This window comes from Hippichthys cyanospilos, chromosome 18 (assembly GCF_059441005.1).
Source record: "Hippichthys cyanospilos isolate Australia breed blue-spotted pipefish chromosome 18, RoL_Hcya_1.0, whole genome shotgun sequence".
Classification (NCBI taxonomy): domain Eukaryota; kingdom Metazoa; phylum Chordata; class Actinopteri; order Syngnathiformes; family Syngnathidae; genus Hippichthys; species Hippichthys cyanospilos.
In genome coordinates this window covers 15,072,334-15,082,090 of record NC_142386.1, presented here as the reverse complement: position 1 = coordinate 15,082,090, position 9,757 = coordinate 15,072,334, and positions in this window count along the sequence as shown.

Sequence of the window (9,757 nt, the reverse complement as noted above, 5' to 3'; positions counted from 1 at the left end):
CAGTCACTTGGCTGGTGATTGTGCGAGTGATCACTGCTATACTGTAAAAGGAACCGATAGAAGAGTGATTTATATATATATATATATATATATATATATATATATATATATATATATATATATATATATATATAGGGCAATGGGGGAATGTATGAGCGTGTGTGTAAATTAAATACATTTACAGATTTAATGACAAATTATTATTTTAAGACTGTTCTGAATAATGACTTGGGAATGTAACATGTTAGTGCATCGCTGATGAACAAAATGGTCAAATGGAGAAGGCCGCATTTCAACAATGGCAGGGCCACAATTGCAAAGTCAAGACTGTAATTGCAGATTTTGTTATTTAATTCTGTTTTCATTACAACAGGGCAGGTTTTTGGTTTGTGTGGAATGACTCACATTTTGATGGATTGTTAGTGTATTTGTGAAATTTTGTCAACACTAATCCTTTCATCTTTTTCTCATTGAATGTTGATTTTATGACGAGTGAAAAGCTGATTTGTTGTTTATTTGTTTGTATGGACCCCATTAGTTAATACCGACGTAGCCACTAGTCTTCCTGGGGTCCATCCACTCATTTCCTATAGCTGCTTATCCTTACTAGGGTCACTGGCTTGCTGGTGCCAGTCCCTGTCTATGTCTTCTCCCATGTGTCTTCTTTGTCTAAAGCCCTATAAAGCGGTATACGTAAAGAAGTTGCTTTCTAATTTCTATATTTCTAATAGCTTTGGAAAGCGTTGTTTTTGTAGTATCCAAAGGGTACACAAGCAAAGGGACAAGCTCACTCTGATTGTCTCTTGGCCAGGTAGTGCAAGATATAAGTTTTTAAATTATCTTTTTAAAGGCACTACTTAGTAAATTCAAACTCAGGAATACTTTGCTATTTTACTTGTGGTGTATGTGATAGATGAACATTAGATGAATGTGACAAATTTGAGTGGAACCGTCACCTATAATGGTTGACCAAGTGGGTATAATTGAGAACGGATTGACCCAAGCTTCAGTAATAGAGAGTAGAAAGGCTGTCTAAAAGACGTCTAAATTGTGTTGAGATTGAATTGTTTTTCATATCAATACAACTCTAGATTGTCTTGAGGCGGAATTATTTTCGTATGAGTATGATTCTTAAATCACCTCTGCTCAAATCTCTTATGGGTTTGTGGATCTGATTCTTTGTATTTGTGGATTTGGATATACAAATTAAGATGATGTCACGCCAAGTCAGTCAATTTGCGAGTCATCCGCGCCACCGTTATTCATCCATGCATACATCTTTTTGACAATGATCTTAACCCATACAACAACAGCTAATTGTTTTAATGTCCAATTCATTCATAAATTACTTTGAGATTTTGGACTGACAGGCTTATGACCATAGCTCGCAAGCTAAAAACCTGTGCCTCCAAATCCATAAATTGTTTGAACATCATTAATATAAATGATTAATTGGTTCGTCACAATATTTTTTAATAGATTAACTGTCACGTAAATAATTAACTGTCACATAAATAATATAAAAAATCTTTACTTGTATTTAATTCATAAAAGGATTCCTCTTCCTTCCTCAGTCGGTGAGTTCAATTCAAAGGAAAGGGTTTTTCCAAACCAATTGCAGTGCTTGTTTCTGCCAGCAGAGGTCTCTAGCTGTTATAGAAGCTTCCCAAAATGAGCCATTTTCCAATTAAAATTCCCAAAATGAGCCATTTTCCACAAAAGCAGTGCTGGGCAAGTTACTTGAAAATTGTAATGCATTATTTATTACTTATCACTGCCATTTCAAAGTAAGTAGTTACATTACAATATTACTGTATTTAGAATGTAACGCATTACACTACTATTGCATTACTTTTTTATTACGCTCACCAACATAACTTTAAATATGGATTTACCATTTTAAATGTAGCTCATTATGCTCATTACACATCCAGCCTTAAGCCTAAAAACAATACAAATAATTTAATCTGTATTGTAAACCTTTAAAGACATGATGGATACAGAATCTTTTGTACAGTAATCCCTCGTTTATGGCGGGGGTTACGTTCCAAAAATAACATGTGCAAAGTGAAATCCATGAAGTAGCCAGCTTTATTTTGTTTTATTATTTTACAATGCAATACTAAACTATAGAATAAAACCAAAAGTCAAAACCTGTTTGAAACCCCCATTTTTTTTAAAAACAATCATTTTATATATTAATACAAAGTTGAAAACATTGTCACACGGGTATTTCACAGCCCCAGCTATGCCTCTTTGTCATGAGCCCGCACATTGTTATGATTAGTTGTCGAGCTCTTTCTTTTTCTGAGCAAGAAGATTTTTATAAATGGATATGCCTGGACATCGAATTAAAGTGAAGCCTCTTATATCATAACATTCATTTTCTATAGCCGATTATCCCCACAGGGGTTGCAGGCTTGCTTGTGTCTATCTCAGCTGGCTTTGGGCAGAAGGCGGGAGACACCCTGAACTGGTTGCCAGCTAGGATTTGAACTGGGACCTTTGAACTGTGAGGCGGACGTGCTATTCACTGCGCCACCGAGCCGCCCTATATCATAGCAATACACTTGAAATTTAAATTTCTTACAAAAGAAATCTAGGTAAAAGGCAGATCTCCAAAGCTGTGCATTTCTCCGTTGCTCTCGGTAGGCACACAGACCTGTGCGTTTCCTCTCGGCAAGCCTACGAGTCACGTGATTGGCTCACAGAGACCAAGCTGTCAATCAATGTGCTTACTAGCACGTTTGTAATGTGTCAGCTGATCTGAACGCACACGGGCACAGGAGAGACACAGGAGAGACGAAAGCAAGCTTTTGGATCTTCTTGCCTTTTGTAATAAATTGACAAGTGAAAAACCAATACATTACAGCTTCAATACAGTGATTTTTACTTCTTTTTACTTCTCGGTTAATGGGCGGTGTCAACCCCCCGCGAAGTAGGGTATCAGTTCCTACATTTCTGTGTATGCCCCAATATTGCCGCAGTAACCATAAACAATCCTTTTTTTTTGTATTTTTTGCGTATTTTATTTCCTTTCTCCTTTTATTTAACATTACATTATCCTTATTAACATTATTGTATTCATTATTACTGTCATGTGTGTGTGTTTGCTCTGTGCCTAGGCAGTGTTCGATTGTGCCACGAGGAGGCGGGGTCACCAGCCTTGCACACCTGTTCCCCATTACCCATCAGGGTCTTTTTATATGGCGTTATATTTGTGCCACAATTACGCACGCGCGGAAAAAAAAATTGAGCGGAGAAAATCAAACTGAGCGAGCGAAAACAGATTTTGAGAGCAAGAAAAAAACTATTGAGCGCGTAATGATAAGAGTTTGAGCGCGCGCCGATGGAGTTTGAACACAGAAAAAGAAATTGCTCGCTCAAAATTCCTCTTTGCTCGCTCGGGATAGCCCTCTCTCGCTCAACATCTCGCTCTCGCTCGCGATACTCCTCTCTCCCTCGCTCAACATCGCGTTTGCTCAACATTGAGCTCTCGCTCGCTCGAGTCGTCCTCTGCGCTCGCTCAGTTCTGCTCACGCGTTACATTTGTGCCACAAAACCAGCCAATCAGAGCTTGTAAAAGCACTTTGATTGACACAGCTTAGTATCCAATGAGATTGCTTGTACGCTATCCGTTGACGCACTCTCGTTTGCCCTGTGTTCACCCGAAAAGGGCAAACGAGAGTGCGTCAACACGGACTTGGGCTGGAGAATTACTTTTAATATTATTATTATTACTGTATTGTATCATTTGACAGAAATACCTTGTTAGTTTTTGTACTTTAATAATATAAGCCCACCCCTCCTGCCTACGTCGATGTGACGCACTCTCGTTTGCTCGTTCCGGGTGAACACAACAAGCAATCTCATTGGATACCAAGCTGTCAATCAATGTGCTTTTACAAGCTCTGATTGGCTGGTTTTGTGGCACAAACGTAACGCGTGAGCAGAACTGAGCAAGCGCAGAGGACGACTCGAGTGAGCGAGAGCTCAATGTTGAGCAAACGCAATGTTGAGCGAGGGAGGGAGGAGTATCGCGAGCGAGAGCGAGATGTTGATCGCGAGAATGCTATTGCGAGCGAGCAAAAAGGAATTTTGAGCGAGCAATTTCTTTTTCTGTGTTCAAACTACATCGGCGCGCGCTCAAACTCTTATCATTACGCGCTCAATAGTTTTTTTCTTGCTCTCAAAATCTGTTTTCGCTCGCTCAGTTTGATTTTCTCCGCTCAATTTTTTTTCCGCGCGTGCGTAATTGTGGCACAAATATAACGCCATATTTTTAAGGCTGGTCGCTACAGGAAAGCGAAGCTGGGTTATTCCTTCGCCATACTCCCTGCGCCCAGTGAACTCCCATGCCTCGCGTCCCTCTCGCTTGTGATTCTTTTGGTTGGTACTTTTCTGTAGTTGTATTTTTGCTCGCTTTATGTTTTTTGTTGTTACTTTGTTCCTAATCGTTCTCCTGTAGCCTCCGCCCCCTCGTTGCCTTACTCCTCAGTTGGACTGATCCCTCCTAGACGTTCTCGTCTCTCCCTTATTTCGTACTTTGTGACTTTTGTTTGTACTTTCCCGTTCCCTTTTTGGACACCCTTATTTTCCACGCCAGACGTGCGCTTTCTGTTGTAATAAACACTTTGAACCCAACCCCTCGGTTGTCGGTCGCATCCTGTTCGGGCTCGGGGTCCCACGTGACAATTATATTCTTTAAATAACAAATATTAGTTTGTTGAGAATTTGTTCTCAGGTCTGGTTATCTGCACCAAGACTCCGGTGAAAGAGTACGCAAGTCATCACGTTGAACTTCACATTTATTTTGGCTCATGTATGGTGTATCATGTAGTATACGTTGAATAATATATCAACAACAACGTTAAAGTCAGTTAACTAACATATAAACACTTGCCGAACTTTAATCTATGACTTTACTGTATTTTTAGCCGATATTAGCGGGTTAGCAACAACTACTAAATATAAAGTGCAACCGCTGTACAAACGAACACATAAACAGAATAAACACTCATCGCTTACTAAAGATTGGCAGTAGCGTGCGTTATCAACATAAATGATAATAAACTATAAATATGAGCTTAGGTTGTCATTCACTACGTCACCGTAACAAGCCGAACGACTCGCAGAGAACGTAAAACAGGAAACGGAAATGCATCGCGACCCGACAAATTAAAAGCACTCATTTCAAAATAAGATAAAAACGTCACGAACTCTAATGCTTGAAGAATTCTTAACATAGTTATTAACTAATATTACTTAGTTATTTGATGAATACAGTACTGTATCATGTACTTTTTTGTTTTTTATTTTTCATTGTTTTCCATTTTTGAGCATTTTTTTTAAATTATTTTTTATTTTGAAATGTTTTTAATTTTTCCTGGAAAAACCCGCGAAATACTGAGACCACAATATCTGAGACCGCGAAGTAGGAGGGATCACTGTATTTAATTTCGAGACAACAGTAAAGCCCTTGAGCCAATCAGGATTCAGAGCACAATGCGCTGTAAAAAATATCCGCGCTGTAAAAAATATCCACACTGTAAAAAATCCGTGAAGCAGCGAACCTGTGAAAGATGAACCGCGATACAGCAAGGGATTACTGTATTCTTATCCGTTTATTACTTAGCTTCACTTCATAGTGATGCATTGTTGATGCTTTAGGCGGAAAAAATATACTCCACAATTTCAATGTTAATATTCAAATTCAAGTTCAGTCGACTCGGTTAGGGACAGACGTTTCAAAAATAGATGGTTTTGGTGCTGCTCATGTTAGCAGCTAACCTGTTATTGTGTGCAGCGTACTGCGTAAAGTGAGTTTTTATATGTTTCATCTTCATACTACGGTGACATTGACCACAACTATTTATAATTGCTATTATTAATAGCAATTGTATTGTGTAAGCTAGCGTTGGCTTACCTTATCATTATTGCTAGTTGCGACACGTTAGCTGAATTCTAATTGGCTAAAACCTCTATCCTAAAACTACAACACTGGAAGGAGCGTAATCAAAGGGATATAATGTGACACGAAAAGAACAGAATATGGAGAATAATTTTATAAAGAAAGACACGAAAGAAGAATAATTTTATATGTTTAAAAATATATATTTGGTAAAAATATATTTAAAATGAACTTGACATTTATTATAGTTATTATAATGAATATAGTTTATTATAGTCATGATAATGTCAGGTTATGTTAGGGCGGCAAAGAAGGCCTTGCTGGCCATGACATCCCCCCACTGCGCGCACGAAGTGCACTTAACAAATATATTCTTCGTCTTAATCTCTAACGAACTGAAAATAATGAGTGTACATCCATCTTGTGTACATATTGTCCATATTCAACTAGTCGTCTGCTGCTGCCACATTTATCTCTGCTGTAGTAAATACTAACAACAGCAAGTAAATGTGAATTTGGGAGAAAAAAAAACAAACAAAACACCACCTTCAGGCTAAAAATGTATTGCGTACTCTGATTTGTAACGAGTAAAATCTGGCCTTTTTTTTGTGTGTAGTATATTACACTACCCCATTACAGAAAAAGTAATGCATTACAGTAATTCAATCACTTTTGTAATGTATTACTCCCAACAGTGCACAAAAGCATCATTTGAGCATTACTAAAATTGTATTCACATGATCCTTAAGAGTGGAGCCTGATAAGATATTGAAAAATTCTTTTTGGCGTTCAGTTTGCGTTCAAGTCGGCCATTTTTTACGCTTTACGCAGACTGACACTCAAATGGACTGACTTTGCCTGGTAGCTTGGCATGACGTCATTATTTTTGCATATCCAGATCCACGAATGCAAAGGATCAGATCCAGGAATCCAAAGGAGGGATTCGCGAATCCAAAGATAAGATTCATGCAAAGACGTGAAGTGGCGTCTCGCCAGAGTTGTACTTATATGAATACGCATACGTCTTTGACAGAGTTCTTACTCCATACAAAATCACACAAAGCAGGATAATGACGCCCAGTCAGTCAGGTCTAGTCCACATGATGGCTCATTGCAGCTGAGGGTTAAGAACATCTGTTTAACTTGTTTTGTTGCTCCACTTTTGTTACTGTTAGGCAGGGCTGTACAATCAAATTTTCGCGATCACGATATTGGCTGCAATGATTAATTAAGCTGATCTTTGGGGGTATTAACATTTAAAAAGTTAAGAACTCTTTTTGATAACAAGTCAACTCAAGCATTTTTGTTTTCTGTGTTCCAATGTTTCCCACATGTTTTCATGACAAAAGCCTATGCTTTCTCACCTTAATATATTATTTACCAATGTGAAATGGCATTGAGCTTCTCTCCTGATTCCTAATACATACAGTGCTAGCTGTCAATTCAGACCCATTTTGAGAAAAACGATTGGCAAAAAATTGGAATAAATTTGGTTTGAAATGACCAAAAATGACATTTTGACTGCTAATGGATTAAAATGTGCTTGGTTCTAAGTATGCTTATTCTTTTAATTGGTTTGCACTCACCAAGTAAGTTTTGATGTGTCTAAATATTAAAGAATTAAAGAAGATTGGACATACTAAATTGTCCTTAGGTGTGATTGGGTGCAACCACCATTAGTAGCGATAGAAAGTGGATGGTATGCAGATGCTCCTCTACATGTGTACATATGAATGAGTTACGTTCCGAATGGCTGTTCTTCAGCTGAATTGGTTGTCTATTCAAAAAAAAAAAAAAAAAAAAAGAGCTGAAAAAAAAATACAGCAAATAAAACAGTTTAGTACAGTGCTTCTCAAAGTGGGTCTGTGGCACTGGCCTGTCCGTGAAATCATTTTTAGTTTTTTAATATAATTAATTTGTTTTTAATTTAATTAATTAAGTTAATTTAATTATATTTTATATTAAATTGTGAAAGTATTCACAAACCTTCAACAAAGCAATCAGTTCAACCAATTTACTATATTTGTGTCCATCCATCCATTAACCACCGCTTTATCCGGGCTGGGTCATGGGGTAATATATTTTTAAAAATGTAATGATTTTGAAATTTGTCAAAAAGCATTTTGTGTCTACGATTGCTTGCTAACTAGGCGGTCAAGCCAGCAAAGCTAGAAGCAATATTTTATTTTATAATACTGTTTTTGACTTAATTTGTAGCAACCTTTTTGTGGGGAAATTGACCTGGTATGTTATAAGGGGGTGTGCAATTTGCAAATTTTATTTTCTAAACTTCAGTACAGCTGAAAAGCAAGAAATTTACTTGTCAAATTGAATCTGTTGGTGAGCGAAAATGGCACTTATGTTTGGCTTAACTGATTTTTTTTTCGGCAAACATTTGCAATGGGGTCCTTGGAAAATTTGCTTTCTAACTCCACAGAGTTTGAGAACCCCTGGTTTAGTACACCAAGAGCCTCCTTTTTGACTGTTAGCATTTTATTCTCACCAAAAATGTGAGGATCTTTAAATGTTCGGTGGTCTTAGATAAAGCAGGCAATGTTTTTCATCTCTGTGGTTTTGGAAACGATGAGATCACATTTAATATAGATTTTTTTTTTTTTGAAAAATGAGAAATTCCAAAAAGTTCAGATACTTGTTTTATTCCACTGCATTAAACTGTAGAATGTTTAAAATACCATGATAACAATTATTAAAGTAGCATGCCTTGAGCATTGTCTACCTTATTTAATGATATTTTCTAAATTGTAGTTAATAATTTGATAAAAAAAAAAAAAAGTAAAGGTTGGAATGAGATTTTGATACATGCGGATGTTTTTGTTTTTTTTTGTCCCGAGGATAACTGGCGACTGGCGAGTTTGGACCCTGGTGCCCTGTTGTCTCTTAGGGTCAAAGGAAGAAGTAATTGAAGTATTCACGTTCATAGGTGATGAGTAAAATAGGCCAGTCTCACAATAAAAAGACAGGAACAAGAGAGTAGAACTAGCTTCTTCTGATATCAGCGGTATTTGGCAAGAATAAAATCTTTTTGCAACCAACATGGCCGAGTCAAAGAACCTTTAATTTTCATCACTGTCAGATTCGCCTGTTGGACATCTGTGAGAAACTATACACAAAGAAGGGGAGAAGGCATTTTGTCTTTCTCATGCATGAGGAGAATGGAGAAAGAGTGCACAAGGTCAATTCTAACTGCTCTCTGAAGCAGCCCCTCCGAACCCTCTCTTTTTATTTTCGAAGTCCCCAATTTACATAAAGGTCCCTACCCTAAAAAGAAGATGGCTGGAACCTTGTACACGTGTCTTTCTATGTGTGTGTATGATGTGATGATGTGGCAAGACATTTTGTAGATAACAAGCAAAGTGACATGGTCGTCCTTCCCACGGTGAAGCTCAAAACAACCTCCTCATAGCACACATTGTTACATTTCAAGCAGTGCATCTATTCTCATAGCAAAGCCAGAAGGTATATTTATGATATAGCAAAGCATTTCTTCATTGCAAGGAGTTGTGTTTATTATAGCAAAGCCTTTCTTCATTCCAAGCAGTTATATTTATTTATTATAGCAAATGTATAATCACTATTTTTTACAAATATTCTGACAATCACCAGTTTGCATTGCCTGGCACAGACCCACTTCACAGCGAAAAATAAACTATAATATCCCTAGGCATTTCTGTTTTAGATTGTGCCATATGAGTTTTATTTCTAGCTTGTGCTGGAAAATTGTATCACTAATGATAATGTGAATAAGAAGGTTTGCATATAGAATATTTTGCAAAGGTATCACTATAACAGAATTCTGCAATAAGTTCCTTAATGTTCTAAAACATC